Here is an 18,513-nt window from a genome sequence, read left to right on the forward strand (position 1 = left end):
AGAAGAAGAAGAAGAAGAAGAAGAAGAAGAAGAAGAAGAAGAAGAAGAAGAAGAAGAAGAAGAAGAAGAAGAAGAAGAAGAAGAAGAAGAAGAAGAAGAAGAAGAAGAAGAAGAGGAGGAGGAGGTTGGAGATATTGAGATTAAGGGGAGAAAAACATTTCAATTCTGTTGAATAAATTGCAAAATACCCAGAAAAAAGTTTTGAGCCCTATGACCTCCATCACTTTTTCCAGGTTATATTTCTAATTCCCTTTTCTACTGGTAACCCCTCTTCCCACCCCCACCCCCTTTCCTTAAACCTAAAGCAATGGATTGGTGGTAGAATTGCCACTCCCACTTATTTTTTTCCTTCCTCAACTCCATGTATACCAAGTAGTCTTTTGTTGTTGTTGTTGTTGTTGTTATTGGTGAGGCAATTGGGGTTAAGTGACTTGCCCAGGGTCACACAGCTAGTAAGTGTTATGTGTCTGAGGCCGAATTTGAACTCAGGTTCTCCTGACTCTAGGGCTCGTGCTCTATCCACTGTGCCACCTAGATGCCCCCCCAAGTAGTCTTTAAAACACAGAACTTTAGTAGAAAGAGTACTGTATATAGTTTATCGATTTCTCTAGTAAGGTTGGAAAATGAAGAGAAAGACTTGATTTACCTTACACCCTGTTAAATATTAAAACAGTTAATTTGGATAGCTTAGAAATTTAAACAGGCTAAACACAGCCCTTAGTAAAATGCCTTGCACAAAGTAGGTACTGAATCTGTGGATCCATCTGTGGATGTGATGGAAATGAATTTTTAATGGTTTAAGTACAATTTTGTCTGGAGTTTGTAAATGGATTCCTTTAACCCCTAATAATAATTCCTGACATTGGGCGTAAGGTATGCAAAAGAAGCAGATACAATGGAAAAAGTGCTATATAATGCCACGGGTTCAAATCCATACATCTACTACTTTACTACCTATATGATCTTGGGCAAGTTATTTAGTTCTCTAGATTTGTTTCCTTATGTGTAAAAATAAAAATTAATTATCAGACTATATGAAACTTGATCTTGGATTTTACTGAGACACTCTAAAGCAAAAACCCTGTCAAGACATTTTTCTATTTAGTGCTTTCATAGTTCCCTATATTGCCAAGAGTTGGGGCTGAAAATGTAATATTGACCCTAAAATAAGTTTTATATTAGGTAATGATGATGGTTGACACTAAAGAGTTAAATACAGATGCTGATTTTCTTAATATTACTTTTGTTGTTGTTGTTGTTGTCATTGTTGTTTTTGGTGGAGTAGTGAGGGTTAAGTGACTTGCCCAGGGTCACACAGCTAGTGTCAAGTGTCTGAGGCAGGATTTGAACTCAGGTCCTCCTGAATCCAGGGCCAGTACATTATCCACTGCGCCACCTAGCTGCCCCCTTAATATTACTTTTAATACTCTATTTTAAAGTAGTCATGAAGGAATTTGTTACAGCTATTACATTTGTGTTGTATGAAAGTATACCTATTTCTTAAATTCCAGGGGCCTGTATAACATGACATTTAGAATATTAACAAAGAAGAAAAGAAAGAAAAAGTTCTATTTGTCAGCTACTTCTTTTGGCACATTGTTCCCATCCACTAAGGGTCAGCCAAAATAAAAAGATGTAGGTATCAAGTACGTTAGCCCCAACAAATATAGTATTCCAAAGCTAGATAGATCTCTTCCCCCAAACCCCCATGGTGACATCCCTATAATGATACATTAGCTTCCTTTGTAAATTTTGCTGTTCAACTTTTTTTTTCAGTCATGTCCAACTCTTTGTGACCCCCTTTGGCGTTTTCTTTGCAAAGATACTGGAGTGGTTTACCATTTTCTTCTCCAGCTCATTTTACAGATGAGGAAACTGAGGCAAACAGGGTTAAGTGACTTGCCCAGGGTCACAGAGCTAATAAATATTGAGGCCAGATTTGAACTCACAAAGATGAGTCTTCTGACTATCTACTTAACTACCTAGCTGTCCTGTGGTTAAAAAAGTAGTTATCTAAAACCAAGAGCTAGCATCATATGTAATAGAAACACTATCATCACTATTATTTGACAAATTTTTAAAATGCGGGCCATAGGAATAAGACAAAAGAAAGAAACTGAGAGAATAAATGTATGCAAAATCAACTTAATTTGAAGAGATAAAATGATGGTTTACTTAGAGAAACCTTGACAATCAACAAAAATTTTAAGTGAAACAGTAAGGATATGAAATAAACCCACAGAAGAAATCACTAGCCTTTCTGCATATTACTAACAAAACCCAGTGGGAAGTATGAACTCATTATCTTCCTCATTTCCTCTTCCCAGAACTCCCAATTTCTGTTGAAGGCCCTATCATCCTCCTAGTCTTCCAAGTTGATAATATTGGCATTATTCCTCACTTCTCAATCTCCATACCCAATGTTTTCCAATCTTATGATTTCTACTTTCCCCACATCTCTCTCTCTCTCTCTTTTTTTGGCGGGGCAATGGGGGTTAAGTGACTTGCCCAGGGTCACACAGCTAATAAGTGTCAAGTGTCTGAGGCTGGATTTGAACTCAGGTCCTCCTGAATCCAGGGCCGGTGCTTTATCCCCTGCGTCACCTAACTGCCCCTCCACATCTCTTCCATTTGACCCCTTCTTGTCTCTCTCAAAGATATCACTTTTATTGAGGTAATTTCCTCTCACCTATATTATTGTAACAACCAACCTCCTAATTGGTTTCCCTGCCTCAAATCCCTCACCTCTCCAGCCCATCCTACACACACACACACTACTACTAAAATAATTTTCTGGTTGTGTGACTGCTAGTACCCTTCCAAACTCCTTGGTATTTATTCTCTTTACATTTATGCTACAAATATTTATACACATATTTATTGTGTCCCTCATTGGAATGTAAGCTTCTTGCAAGTAATTATCCCCAGTGCCTAGCACAGTGCCTGTTACATGGTAGGTACTTAATAAATAAATATTTCTTGAATGATTGATGGTATAGTGGAAAGAAGAATAATAGCAATAATAGTTGGCACATAGAGTGCTTTAAAGTTTGCAAAGTGCTTTACACATATCTCTTTCTATCCTCTTAACAATCCTGAGAGGTAGATATTATTATCTCTATTTTACAAATAAGCAAACTGAGGAAGAAAGGTTAAGTGACTTGCCCAGGATCATATCAATAGTAATTTTCTGAGGTTGAATTTGAACTTAGGTATCCTGATTCCAAGACCAATTCTCTAGAAGAAAATTGGCTCGAGTCAGTAGCCTGAGTTGAAATCTTGCTTATGATGCTTAGTATGACCTTGGACAAGTCATTCAACCTCAATATGGGCCTCACTTTTCCCATCTATAAAATGAATGGGTTGGGCTTGATGGCTTCTGAGATCACTTCAAGCTCTAGATCTAAGTTCCTATGAGCCTGTGGCCTAGGAAATAAAATTCCATTAAAAATTACTACAAAATGTATAAAATATCTTACATTTGATCTACCAATATATACTTAGGACCAAATGTTGCTATAACCACAAGACATTCTTTGCAGAAATAAAGGAATAATTCAATAATTGGAGAGATATTCAGTGCCTGTAACTGTGCCACAGCAATATAATAAAAGTGATAATGATACCTCAATTAATTTATAGATTTATTACCAAACCAATCAAACCACAAGAGGTTATTTTTGTACAGAAATAATAAAATTCACCTGTAGAAACAAGATGTCAAAACTATCTAAAAAATAATGAAAAAGGTAGGAATTAATGGGACCTAGCATTATCAGATGTCAAACTAAAGTACAGTACAAACATCAAAACTATATACTACTGGTTAGTAGAAAAGGTGATCAGTGAAATAGATGAGGTTAAACAAGACTCAGAACCCAAATGCACCAACCAGTTCCTGGAATAAAGACTTCCTACTATTTGATAAAAATCCAAAACTTTGGGGAAAATTGAAAAGCATTTTCGCAGAAATTGGATTTATACCAACACTTTATACCATGTACCATTATAAGTTTTGACAGATACTTGACCTAACTACAAAATAATGTAATTTTAAAAAAGAAAGTAAAGGGGGAAACTAGGTGGCGCAGTGGATAGAGCACTGGCCCTGGAGTCAGTAGGACTTGAGTTCAAATACGGCCTCAGACACTTAACACTTACTTGCTGTGTGACCCTGGGCAAGTCACTTAACCCCAACCTATAAGATTGGCAAAGAGAAAAATGACGCATATTGCAGAGGTTGTGAAAAGACAGGCATACTAATGGACTATTAGTGGGGTTATAAACATCCTGAAAAGCCATTCTGTAATTATACTTAAAAAAAGGCACTTACCTGTAAATACTCATTAATACAAGTATTAAGCATATGTCCCAAGGAGGTTACAACCCCACAAACAATAAAATGTAATATTCTTTTTTTGTGGTTACAAAGAATTGCAAAGAAAGTAAATAGCAATCGATTATGAAATGGTATATGACGTGTGGAACAAAATATGGCATGTGAAAGTAAGGATATTAGAGAGGCAGTGTGGCATAACAGAAAGGAAACTCGATGTGGAAGCAGAGGACCTGGGTTCTAATTCTACTTTTTGTCATATTGTATGATCTGGTAGCTGGGTACCTAGGACTAGCCATCTTTTAAAATGGGGGGCGGGGGTTGGACTAGATGGCCTTCTAAGATTCCTTTCAGCTTAAAATCTTATCATCCTATGATTATTGTGCCATAAGTAATGATATCTATGAAAATCCAGAGAAACTTCAGAAGACTATAATGTGGATTAGAGTAAGACTTTAGCAGAAGAATTTTAAAAGTATGGGATAGGGGCAGCTAGGTGGCATAGTGGACAGAGCACCAGCCCTGGAGTCAGGAGTACCTGAGTTCAAATCCGGCCTCAGACACTTAACACTTACTAGCTGTGTGACCCTGGGCAAGTCACTTAACCCCAATTGCCTCACCAAAAAAAAAACCACACACCAAAAAACCAAAAAAAAAGTATGGGATAGAAGGTAAAGTGAGGTGTACAGAATACTGAGGCTATGATCAAATGCCATTTTTCCACTGGATAACTGAATTCAGCAGCCCTTAAATAATGGCTCATGGGCAGCCATCAATAATTTTACTACTCTAGACAGTTTTAAATAATTTTTACATTAGAAATATGGATTTAAAGTAGAACAAAAAAAGAATTGTAATATAAGCAGAACTCATGCATGGAAACAAGTTTTTCTCTAAATTGATTCTATTATTTACAGGTCACAAAAATTATGTGTTCATGTCCTTTTTGCTGAATAGTCTATAAATAAGAATCATATGTGGAAAAGGTATCCTTAGACTAATAATCATCACATTTCCTTCTTGTGTTTAAACAGATGTTGAAGTCAAGTAATAGGAGACATTTTTTTCCTTTTTTCACAATGTTCAGAATGAATATTCTCCTTGCCAAATATTAACTCTCTTTTAAGAGTGGCTAACAAACTTTTCCCCATATTTTATAGAACCTTCAGGGCTTTCTTTTACACAACTTCCTCAGGTAAGGTGAAATAGATACAAAGAAGTTTTCCCTTTACCCAAATACAAATAGTGTGAGCTGACTGGAAATTAATAGAACTCTTTACTCTTTGAAAATTCCAGTGATTCTGGCTTTGATTTAGGTGGGCAGAGAGGCCATCAAAGTTAATAAACCTTATCTTGATATCCATTTTGATGGCACATAACATATGATAAAAAATCATCAACTATATAGCACATTACATATTTTACTGAATGACAGTTAAATTGTTCTGTATCGTGAGTATATATATGATAACTCTGGTACAATTACATACATGTCAATAAATCAACAAACATGTATTACTAAGGATGTGTAAGGAGGAAAGTAAATATTTTGACACTATGTCCTTACTCAAAGTAATAACTAAATGCTGATAATGACAACTAAATAAACTGAAATGATAACTAAATAGTTTGAATAACTCGTAGTGAGCTAATGCTGTTAACATTTACACATTTGGATACAATCAATGATGGAGATAGTTTGCAAAATGATTTGCTAGTTAGTTTAAAAATTATAAACTGAAGTTAAAACATTTATATTTGGAGTTTTCTTTATCTACTCTATTGGCTGTGTCCGTTCTGCTGATAAACAACTAGGAATGTTACCTGCAGACATGTGGTGCTTGCTCCATGTTGGTACTGTCACTTGCTATTTGTGGAGGGAGATTATCAGCTTCCGTTGATCTCTATCAAATATTTCTCCCAGCTTGCGAAAAAGCAGCATATAAACTAGAATAGGTGGAAGAGAAAAGTTTTATATTTCCACAAGAGTAAGTAGAACAGAAGAGAGCATGTTGTAGTGATTTTTTTTAAAGGAATAAACATTTAGCAACTTTGGTCAGTAAGCATTTATTAAATCCTTACTATGTGCACAGTACTTGGCTAGGAACTATGGGAATTACAAAGTTTAGTTGAGATAGTTCTGCCTTCAAGGAGCTTAGTTAACTAGAGGAAGCCTAAAATATGTTCATAATGTACCTTTAATAGATATTTTTTAATGTTTCAGTGAATCAAAAATAAAATTAAAATATTTTGTTGGGCATAAATGATTTTAGAATGGCACTATAAGATAGTACTTAATACCACATAAATTAAAAGTCTTTCTTGAGCAATAAAATTCAGCAGTATCTATTGTGTCAATGCCAGTATATAAATAGCCTTTATTAAGCATTGTTAGTAAACAGGATATTTCATGTAATTGAAGATTCAAGATAACTGCAATTCTAAAACCTTTTTTAAAATTTTATTTTAATAGAAATCTTTCTAACTTCCCAGCTTCCTTTTAGGTATTTTCTACTCCCACTAGAATGTAAGTTTCTTGAGAGCAGAATTTTTTTTTCTTTCTATTTGTGTTTGTATTCCCAGTATTTAGTGCAGTGCCTGGCACATAGTAACACTTAATAAAATGCTTTTTAGGGGCAGCTAGGTGGCACAGTGGATAAAGCACCAGCCCTGGATTGAGGTGGACCTAAGTTCAAATCTGGTCTCAGACACTTGACACTTATTAGTGGTGTGCCCCTGGGCAAGTCACTTAACCCTCACTGACCCGTTTTTTTTTTAAAAAATGCTTGTTGACTTGGTGATAAACCTCTCAAAATTGAGCTAGGATAATCTTTGAAAGATGTAATGGTTGGAATGATGCCACCTGCTGGAGACTTACTGTAGCAAAGCACCACCATGAGGTGAAGGCCTCTAAGGGCAAGCCATGTGGTCAAGGTCCTTAGCATCAGGAAGTGTCCTTTGCTTGTGGGTACTGTCTATCAAGGCTACCAGCCAATCAACTTGAGGAGCCTCCCATTTCTGGGAGGAGGACACGAAGTAGGAAGCAGACACTGGCATTCCAAGCCTTACAAAGACCTATAATTTATTATCAGACCCATAACTGAAAATTTTTCAGGGAAGTTGGGTCTTCCACAGCTCATACAGGACTGCGATAGTCTTTTTTTTTTGGCAAGGCAATGAGGGTTAAGTGACTTGCCCAAGGTCACACAGCTGGTAATGTGTCAAGGAACTGAGGCTGGATTTGAACTCAGGTCCTCCTGAATCCAGGGCCAGTGCTCTATCCACTGTACCACCTAGCTGCCCCAGGACTACAATAGTCTTCAAGAACTGAGGATCACCTTCACTTCTGATGAGGTTGTAGAGTAGAACTTTAGTGGAGGGAATATGTATACGGAACATAATTTTCTTGATGACTCATGGTTGTTATTACAAGTGCCAATTATCATTTCCAATGACATATTGATACCTTTAACACATATTGAGGCATGAAGAACAATTTTTCCTTATTCTAAGCTGTCAGTTCTATGAATTCTGCTGTTTTTTAATTCTTGTGTCTACTTTTTATAGTTCTTCTGTCTCCTCCCTTGCTATCAGCTATTTGCCTGCTTTCCTGTTGCTTCTAATAATACCTTAAATTTCTAAAGTGTCTTAAGGTTTGTAAAGCACCTTCTTCACAACAACCTTTTAGTGGGCTAGGAAACAACAAAATTGTTAGAATTGGATAAACTAACAGTTAATATGGGAGGAAAAAAAGGAATTGATAGGTTCTGGAGCAATGAGAGTCTGAGGAGCTCTCCTTTGAATGAAGTGCTTAAGCATGGACTTTGTAACACTTATTTTGGATGCTAGGAAGTTTGTTAGTGGACTTCTTTGCTGTTTTCTTCCAGATACCTGAGGCATCTAGATAGGTTATTAATTACACAACATAATAATTTAATATATACTCTAAGCTCATATTTACAAATGCTAAAATGTTTAAACCATACAAATAAATGAAAACCAAAGTATTCAAACACACACCTTATTTTCTGAAGAACTTTGGAAATGTATGTAAACTAAATTTTACATTAGCAGTCTGAATTAAGATGAATTACAGAAAAGAAAATGTCTCTAAATTTCGTTAATTTGAAAACTTAATATTATGCAAGTGATAGAACTACATTAGTAACATGAAACCAAAATCCTGAAATATTAATGCTTATTCTATATTTTTCTGGTTGTTAAATTAGAACTTCTTAGGAGATTAGATGGAAGAGAGATGAGATGTTACTAAGCTACTTTTTATTTGAAATGTGAATTAAGTATCTTGAAATGAAAAGTTAGTTCATCCTGACTTTACAGTGGTTTACAACTTCAAAAAAAATGTCCTCTTTGTTACTGTCCTAAATTTATAAATAATTTCAATTCACTAAGTAGTTAATGAAGAAATAGAAACTGAACTATTCAATTAAATTTCTTTAACTGTTACTAAAAGTAAGTAAATAAATGAAACTGGTTGAGACTTATTAAATAAAAACATTTAATTAATCTACTTTTAAAATAATAAAAATAGGGATATTTCATTTTTATTGGCCATTTGGTTTTATATTATCTTTATTTACAAGCCCATAACTTGGGAGAGTCAGTTACATTCAAGCCTGGGTTGGCAAATTCCCCCCCAGGTAATTTTAGCCTGGGTAATTTTGGAGTTAGGCTGGAATTAAAGCGGAGCTCAAAAAAATCATGTATAGCTGGTTTTTAGGTCTAGACTGAATTCATACCTTTCATTGAAGCCATAGGCTGAAAGGAAAAAGAGGGCCTGAAGCATGTCAACATAATATTCTTCAATTTAATGAGCCCTTAGTTGATGTATCTATAACACCACTACATGTGTATATCCTTAAAACCTGTGACGTTTGCTTTTGTGTGTGTGTGTGTGTGTGTGTGTGTGTGTGTGTGTGTGAGGCAATTGGGGTTAAGTGACTTGCCCAGGGTCACACAGCTAGTAAGCGTTAAGTGTCTGAGGCCGGATTTGAACTCAGGTACTCCTGAATCCAGGGCCGGTGCTCCATCCACTGCGCCACCTAGCTGCCCCGACGTTTGCTTTTAAAGATCAAAGGAAATTCAGACCAAGATCTTGAGAGTCCCAGAATTTCAAATGCAGAGGAGGTTCTCTTCAAACCAAAAGACTATATATTTCAGTAAACTTAACAACCTTTACACAATTCTGGCTGGGAACAAAGTATTTGTTTGATAAATACTCATTTATTTCATTTGTTCATCTATTATGTAGAACAAATAGGTCTAGGGAGGTTGATTTTGTCAACTTCCCAAGTTCAATCCATGTAGACCAGAATCAGGAATCCCTTAAAAGTTAATATGCTGGGGGTAGCTAGGTGGCAAAGTGGATAAAGCATGGGCCCTGGATTCAGGAGGACCAGAGTTGACCTCAGACACTTGACACTTACTAGCTGTGTGACCCTGGGAAAGTCACTTAACCCTCACTGCCCTGCCCCCCCTCCAAGTTAACATGCTATAATTTTTATGGTAGCAAAAAAAAAAGGGGGGGGGAAGTGGGTGCTCATCATCATTTTGATTGAGATTTCACTATCATTCCTTCCTGGGCTGTATTTTTCCCAAATGTGATATATACTAAAATTTTTAAAAATTTATATCCTACTACTTTACTAAAGCCATTAATCATCTCAATTTTTTGCTTTTTTCTCTATTGTTTAAAAAAATAAACCAGTATGTCACTTATATGTAGGGATAATTTTGTCTCTTTTTCATCAATGCTTATGCTTTTAACTTCTTTCCCTTGTCATACTGCTACCACTAGCATTTCTTTTTTCTTTTCTTTTTTTTTTTTTTGTGAGGCAATTGGGGTTAAGTGACTTGCCCGGAGTCACACAGCTAGTAAGTGTCAAGTGTCTGAGGCTGGATTTGAACTCAGGTCCACCTGAATCCAGGGCCGGTGCTTTATCCACTGCGCCACCTAGCTGCCTCTACCACTAGCATTTCTAAAACTCTTCTCAAATAATAGTGGGGTGATGCGGTATGTTTGCTTTATCTCTTTTATTTATTGGGAAATGTTTTAGTATTTCTCTATTGCAACTAAGGCACTTACAGTGTCAGCTGGTAGTGCCATGGATAGAGGATGGTAATGGGCCTGGAATCAGGGAGACCTTAATTTAAATCCAGTATCAGATATGGACTACCTATGTGAGCCTGGACAACTTCACCTCTATTTGCTTAGTTTACTCAACTGTAAAATGGGGATCTTAACAGCACCCACCTCACAGGGTTGCAGGATCATTGTGAGGATCAAATGAGGTATTTGTAAAAACAAACAAACAAACAAACATGTTTAGTTTAGTGCCTGACACTGGGTAGGCTCTATAGAAATGCTAATTCCCTTCCCCTTCCCTTTCCAAGAGAATAAGGGATAGATAGTGCCACAAGTTAGAGGAGATAGTTTGATTGAGAGAAAGAAGGAAGGCAGTACTAAATTTCTTTTTGTTTCAGTCTTTTTTATCATAGATCATAGGATCATAAATTTAGTACTGCAGGAGTGTTGGTGGTCACAATAATCTGCAAACCAGAAATGGGAAGAATAAATTTGACAACTGAGGACTTAAGTAATGAGAAAAAGGGCACTCAGCTTCTTTTAAATAAGTCCTCTAGGGCTAGACAAATTATTTCTTAGATTACTGAATAAAGCTGTAGATTTCATTTAAGCATTACTGCTACTGATTTCTTAAGAATCATAAGAAGAGGGCAGCTAGGTGGTACAGTGGATAAAGCACCAGCCCTGGACTCAGGAGGCCCTGAGTTCAAATCCGGTCTCAGACACTTGACACTTATTAGCTGTGTGACCCTGGGCAAGTCATTTAACCCTCATTGCCCCGGGGGGGAAAAAAAACATAAGAAAAGAAATTGTACCAAAAGACTGGAACAGGTGTCAAAATTTTCCAAAAAAGGAAGAAAAGGCAGGCTCTAGAAAAGAGACTGGTAAGATTGATACCAATCCCTGCAGAACTCTAAAACAGATGGCTTATGAGCATAAAAAAAGAAATCATTCATTACCGTGTGCCAAGATGGGTTCTCTAAAATAAAATCATTTTAAGTAAAGCATGTGGTATGTTTCTTTTTAATGAAAGTTATTAGATGGGTATGTTAAGAGAATGACATAAACCATCTACCTTAACAACAATATGGTGTTTGAAAACATCTCATATCTTTGTGAAGATGTAAGAATATGGGCTGAATGGCAGTATTTTTCTTTTTCTTTTTTTTTTTTTCAGTGAGGCAACTGGGGTTAAGTGACTTGCCCAGGGTCACACAGCTAGTAAGTGTTAAGTGTCTGAGGTCGGATTTGAACTCAGGTACTCCTGACTCCAGGGCCAGTGCTCTATCCACTGTGCCACCTAACTGCCCCTGGCAGTATTTTTCAATGAATTTATAGATGGTTGAACAGTTGTACCCCAAGAGCACTGTAATGATCTGTTATCCTGGAAGGCGATGTCTAACACTGTTTGATCTTGTGCAATTCAACATTTTAATCAGTAATTTGGATGGAGACACAGGAGGCATAGTTACCAGGTTTGCAGATGGCCCAATGATAGGTGGAATGGCTATTATGTTGACTTTCCTATTGTGAGGCACAGTTCACCTCATCTGCTATGTTCTAAATGTTGGTGTTATATTTGATTGGTTCATCAGTTCTGCCTCTATGATCTCCCCCATTCATCTCCTTCTGTGTTCCAGTTGCCATCATCCCAATACATGCCTTATTATCACCACCACCCCTAGCTTGTAAAAACTTCCTAAATGGTCTTATGCACATCACAAGTAACAACAAGATTATGGAGAATATGGCCTGAGAAATACTGTAGTAGCAGTGAAGGTCAAGGGAAGGAACAGTTCCCTGTGTTCTGCATTAATCAGATGACATGTAAAATGTGTTAGAATTTGGGCACTTGTTTCAGAGACACACTAATAAACTATAGCACAACCAATGGGGGATGACCAGGATTATGAAAACCATGTCACATGGGGAATAATTGAAGGAGCCCGGACAAGAGAGAGACAATTAACAGGAGACATGATAGATTTCTTTAAGTATCTGAAGAACTATAACATGAACAATCAGTGGTCAACCAACTTTTGCCGGAAGAGCTCTCAAGTGGGGAAACCCATCTTGTCACAGGGCGGTCTGTCTCATTTTCTGGATAGGGCAGCTAGGTGCCACAGTGGATAGAATGCTCAAGTGAAGTCAGAGAGACCCATCTTTGTGAGTTCGAATGTGGCCTCAGACACTTACTAGCTGTGTGACCCTCAGCAGGTCAATCCTGTTTGCCTCAGTTTCCTCACCTGTCAAATGAGCTGGAGAAGGAAATGAAAAACCACTCCAATTTCTTTGCCAAGAAAACCCAAAATGGGGTCACAAAGAGTTGGATATGACTAAAATGACTGAACAACAAATTTTTCCTTTTATTGTTTGAACTGAAATCTGCCTCACTTTCATGTTTAACCATTGAACTAGTTCTGCCTTTTGAGTCCCTCTCATACAGGACAGCTATCATGTCCCCCTTGCCTTCCCCAGGATACACATTCCTATTTTTAAGAAAGATCTTCATCATCCTGGTAATCCTCCTATATATAGAATGTCAACTTTCTTAAAAAATGCCCAGAAATGAACATGAATGCTCTATTATCAATAACTGACAAGTTGTCTCCTCCCTTTCTTCTGATGTCTGAAATTAGTTCTCCATTGCAGTTATACTCAGGTCCAGAATGACAGGTCTTCCTCCTTGCCACTTCACCTTTCAAGGTGTGACATTTTCATTATGGTAAGGTAAGTGCATAGTGCACTTGATAATTGAAATTCTTTGCCCCTCTTATTTAATGCCTTCTTACTGAACTGGTGCAGTGCTTCCTTCTCTTCTCTGTCATGGTGGCCTATAGGATATCACCAGACCAATGTTGCTTCTTTTTCTCCACTCATTGATCTTACCCAAATGTTCTTTGCCATGCTTCTGTCTTCTGGTTTCTAAATTTCCTTGCATGACTATAATTTTTTAATATATAATGTCACTTGCCTTACCATCCTTTTCCCTCTGCTACCCATTTTAGCTATTTTGTTCTTTATGAATAAGGTATATAATTCAAACTCTACGGTAGAGAGTACAACACTGATGGGCTGGCCATGCTGTTCAAATGCCAAATGTACATTTGCCTAAAAGACTATTTTATGAAGAATTCACACAAGGCAAGTGCTCACATGGAGGTCAGAAGAAGTAATACAAGGATATGCTCAAGGGGTCTCTGAGGAACTCTGGAATTAACTGTGTGACATAGGAGACATTGATAAAGGACCTCTCAGCATAGTGTTTCTGCATCAAAGAAGGTGCTATGTTCTATAAGCAAAGCAGAATTGTAGTAGCTCAAAAGAAACTTGAGATGCATAGATTTAGAGACATCTCCACTCCAGATGTTCATATGGCCTATTTATGCCTGACCTGGGGTAGAGTATTCTGAGCTCATACTGGTCTGATCAGCCATAGTTGGACATACTATACCTTGACTTCAACATAGTGATGTCATTTTGGTCCTCTCTGACCATAAAGGACAACAACCATATGACCTCAGAGCTCTATTCTATTCACTAAGTCTTAGTAACATGAGATCTAGTATGAGTCTTTACATTAGGAGATCTAGTACCCATATTTTATGCATTTATGTAGACATATGATGCCATGACTTCATGCTGGTTTCTTTCTTGATTGTGTCTTCTTTCCATCGGTGAGTATCTCTACTCTTGATTCTTCTACATTATAGTCACTATGCTCTATGGTAACTAGTTTAAGAAATATAAATGAGTAGCTTTCTTCTTCTCTCAGAATTATTATTCTGAGAATCTAAAGGAACATTAGAAACCAAGTTTTATAGCATGATAAAATTTGCCATAAAATGTTATTATTCATTAGTAATTTAGATAACTATCACACTAAGTTTAGATGGAGCCTTAGCCTATAATTATACTTTAAGCGCTTAAACTTATTCCCACAAACTAGTGGTAAAAACGTGAATCTGAATTGAAGATTCAGGAGGCAGATGTATTTGGTTGAATGTGGCTTGAAATGGGAAATATATTCATAACAATTTGAGAGTAAAAGCCATAAAAATGCACCAAACCTTTGCCCTTCATTGTAGAGGTGGGAGAAAATGGGCATGGAATAGTATATATACTGTTAGGCATAGCTGATGTATAGATTATTTTCCCTGAACTACTTTTGGGAGGGATATACTCAGAAATCAATGTGATGTAAGAGCAAAAGACATAAAAATAAAAGATGTAAAAAACCAAAACATCAGATTTAAACTTTTATTTTTATATTAAGTAAATTCTTTAACTTAACAAAAAATTCTAAATACTTTCCCCCAAGGAAACAGCTTAAAACAAAAAACCAAAACCATTGTCAAATAGTACATTTCATTTTGTAACACTAAGCTTTTGCACTAGAGAAGTCACAGAAATATATTCAGATTAAATATTTTAAAAATGTTATTTATTGAAAAAAATTTTTGTTCAGATTAAATATTAACAATTTTTTCCTGTAATGTGCTAAATACCTCATTGGTAATCAGGAGAAATCCTACCTCTGGTAAGCTTTAAATAAATGGTTGCTGATAATATAAGTACAAGCATAGGGTCTACCTTCATTTTAAAAGTCCTTTGAATTTAATGACTACTTCTTATAAGAGTGGTTACAATGATGCAGGAGTCTTGACCTCACAATCATCAAACACAGAATTGCTGTAATTGCCCCTTTAGTTTCAAATAATATAGACTCTTAATACTAGTTTGTGACAAACATAAAAAAGAAAAGAGCATGTTCTTACCTTACTTATTTTAACCAGCTGCAAACTTCAGTTGAAGTTTTGTGATGTATCATCACCATCCCAACACATGGTGAATCAGGGTCACTTGGAACAGCAACTAACAAAAGAAAAATATGAATTGTGGTTTACTTTAAAAAACTATTACAAAACATTTTCAGAGGTCTGGGGCTCCACAGCTCATACCGAGGGTGCAGTTAAAACCATAGGAGCAAATGATATTGCCAGGAAGAGAGACTACTGAAAGAAAAGAGGATTAGGAACCGAACCTTAGGGAACATTCATCTTAAGAAACATGTGAGAGAGGCAGGAGGAGAATCAAGATAATAGAAGATCTCAGAAGTCAAGGAAGGTGAAGAGTATCTGGAAGAAAAGGGTGGCTGACAATGTCAAATGTCAAGGAGGAAAGGAAGCCTGAAATGGTCATTAGCAGATAACTAATGACTCCTGAAAGAGCAGTTTTAGTAGAGGGGTAGGGATGGATGCCATTTTGCAAGACTGTCTATGAAGCAGAGAGCGGATGGTAGCTAGATTATAGAACAGTCAACAGAAGATACTTTTAGGAATAGGAAAACAGCTGATTTGTAAATATGTGAAAAAAGTAATGAAGAATGGGAAGTTTAAGATAGAGGGATGATTTGCTGGAAGAAGCAATGTGGAGAAAGGGTAAAACTGCAAGTAAAGGGAGTGGAATCCCCAACATGCATGCATTCTCTCTAAGATAGGAAAGAAGATAAAGTGGATAAGGATGCTGCTAAATTTTAAACAGTGGAGGTGAGTCTGAAGAATTTTCTATTTTGCATTGAGCCTGAATGGCCTATAAGGACCATCCCAGGGAACATGTGCCCAGGGTCAAATCTCCCCTGGAAAGTTTTGAGGATCCTAAGGACATGGTGACTCATTGCTTGGGCCTTTTAAGAATGATGAACTTTTCTAGCTGTGTGTTGCTTTTTAATATGACTTGGTAAATAAACCCCAAGTGGTCCCTTTGCCATTTTCCTATCACAGCAGGACTAGGGGCAGAAATTGTTGAAAAAAAGAGACAGCTGCTGACAGTGCTGGCTTTCTCTCAGCTTCCACTCTCCAGATGCACAACATAACTCTCATTTGGGAGAGGGAGGAAGGACACATCTTTTCCCCCATGGATGAAGGGACATCACCCACATGGCAGCTAGTACCAGGGGACACAAAGAAACAAGCTTGCACTTGGGCCCCTGGCCACTTCTGTAACTTCTGTTTGTTCTTTCTTAATCTTAGACAAATTACTATCCTGAAGTGGATCTATACATCTTTGCAGCCAATTCTGTGAGTACAAAAGGTCTGGAAGTTCCACTGGCAGTTGGAATTGAATAATAATAGAGGAGAAATCTCCAGTGATTACTCCAGCACACTTGGGGAGGGCAGCCATTAAAAAGAAGATGACTAACTCAAATCTGGATGCATCTTTTGGACAGTGTCAAGCCAAGGTGAAATATGCCTGATTAGTAATCTGCAAACTGCTTTATGTTCTAATGAGATTTAAGGATCAGCCTCATGACAGGTTGTTTGTTTGTTTTTTTACAATAGTTGAAAGTTATTCTGTATGAATTAAGTGAATTTAATATTAATCATTATGTTAATGTGTGCTATGATTCTTTTATGCTTAGCATTACTTTGTACCTAGAAGTGCTTAGCCCATATCTGGCTTCATATTGTACACCAAATACCTCTTTGAGTCCCCTTTTTTTGTGAGACCTAAGTCTTAAACTATTTTTCCCATGGGTTCCAGGTTGGGTAGAATGATGGGATGAAACATGTGAGAAAGGAGCCTAGTCCTCATTAGAGGCTGAGTCCCGCTGGTCTGACCTGGGCCCACACTGCATGTCTACATCCAGGATCGAGAGGAACAAGTGCCTTAGTTCCTGGAGATCCAGCTGAACAGCTCCTCAGGGTTAGAAGTGGATTACCTCAATCTTTTCTATAAAATAGGAAACTAGATTATCAGCTCTATTAGTGGGAGAGGGAATGGTGTGGAAAGTGGGAAGGGAGTAAGATTGTGATGGAAATTTGAGAGAATAGAAAGTTTAAAACAGTCACTTTGGAGATGAAAATTGAGTCAGTAAACGTTGGAGACAACAGCCCAAATGAGCTGTAAACATACCATAAGCTTGTGAGGCAATTAGGTGGCTCAGTGGACGGAGTGCTGGGCCTAGAGTCAGAAAGACCTGAGTTCAAATCCAGCCTCGGACACTAATTTAGTAAGCCTGGGCCTTACTCTGTTAGCCTTAATCTAATGGAGAAGGAAATGGCAAACCATTGCAGTAACTTTGCCAAGAAAATCCTATGGCCAGTATTGGTGTGCTATGGTCCACAGGGTCATGGAAGAGCAGGACAGGACTGAACACTAAGTTTGTGAAATCGTCATGACTTCCTAACTCTGTTTTAGCAATCAGGAGCAGAGACAATCTGACAGTGAGGGTTATCCAGAGTTGAGAATGAAATGAAGACTAGAAAATTAAGGGCAAAAAGGTATCTAAGAACATTAAAGTGGCAGATTTGGGGGTCAAATTTGGGTGTAGAGGCAAGTGAAACCAGAATGGGAAAAATGGGCTGAGAGAATGAGGCCCTGGAGGTCAGAATAAGGGGAAAAGAAGTGTTTATGACTGAGAAGGTAGTAAATTATGGTATAAGGGTCTAATTATAAAATTTAGAATTGGCCATAGCAGAAGAATAATGGAATTGAGGGTTGCTAGAACTAAGAAGAATCTCATCCTCCAAGTACTATGCAAGGTAGCCAACATGACAATTAAAATTCCAAAGGATGATAGTAGAGTGTGAAAGGGAGTAAAATCTAAGAAGACTGGAAAGGTAGGAAGGGTCCAGGTTACAAAGGGCTTTAAATGCCAAACAGAGAATTTTATATTTGAGGAACCAACTGGAGTTTATGGAGAAGAGTGATATGGTGACCTGCGCTTTAGGAAGCTAAGCTGGAGGATAGCCGTGTGGGCAGAAACAAGGCAGGGAGACCAATCAACAGGCTACTGTAGTATGGAGGAAGCATGACGTGATGAGGATCTTTGGCAGGGTGGCTGCTGAATGAGTAGAGAGAAGGGGACATATATGAGAAATAGTGAGAGGGGAGAAAGCATGACTTGGCAACCTCAGCTATTCAGGGTGAGGTCCAGAGAAGAGTTAAGGATTACAGAAAACAAGTGTGTCTATTCTTTTGTTACTTCCCTAAATGAAAGCTCTCCTAGATGATCAGGATAACTATTTAATAGGAGCACATGAGAAACTAATAATTTTGGTAACTGGAT

General features: G+C 37.3%; 1 long non-coding RNA gene across 4 annotated transcripts in view; it reads right to left on the reverse strand.

Moving 5' to 3' along the window:
- The window catches only part of LOC122750714, a 111,026-nt gene that overhangs the window by 83,009 nt on the left and 9,504 nt on the right, over positions 1–18,513 (reverse strand). For all 4 annotated transcript variants that reach the window (XR_006355752.1, XR_006355751.1, XR_006355750.1 and 1 more), the window contains exons 2-3: positions 15,221–15,317; positions 6,161–6,283 (exon numbers count right to left, since the gene is read on the reverse strand). This is a non-coding gene — a long non-coding RNA (uncharacterized LOC122750714). The remainder of the gene's footprint in view (positions 1–6,160; positions 6,284–15,220; positions 15,318–18,513) is intronic.

The sequence above is a fragment of the Dromiciops gliroides genome, chromosome 3, assembly GCF_019393635.1.
Source record: "Dromiciops gliroides isolate mDroGli1 chromosome 3, mDroGli1.pri, whole genome shotgun sequence".
Lineage (NCBI taxonomy): Eukaryota > Metazoa > Chordata > Mammalia > Microbiotheria > Microbiotheriidae > Dromiciops > Dromiciops gliroides.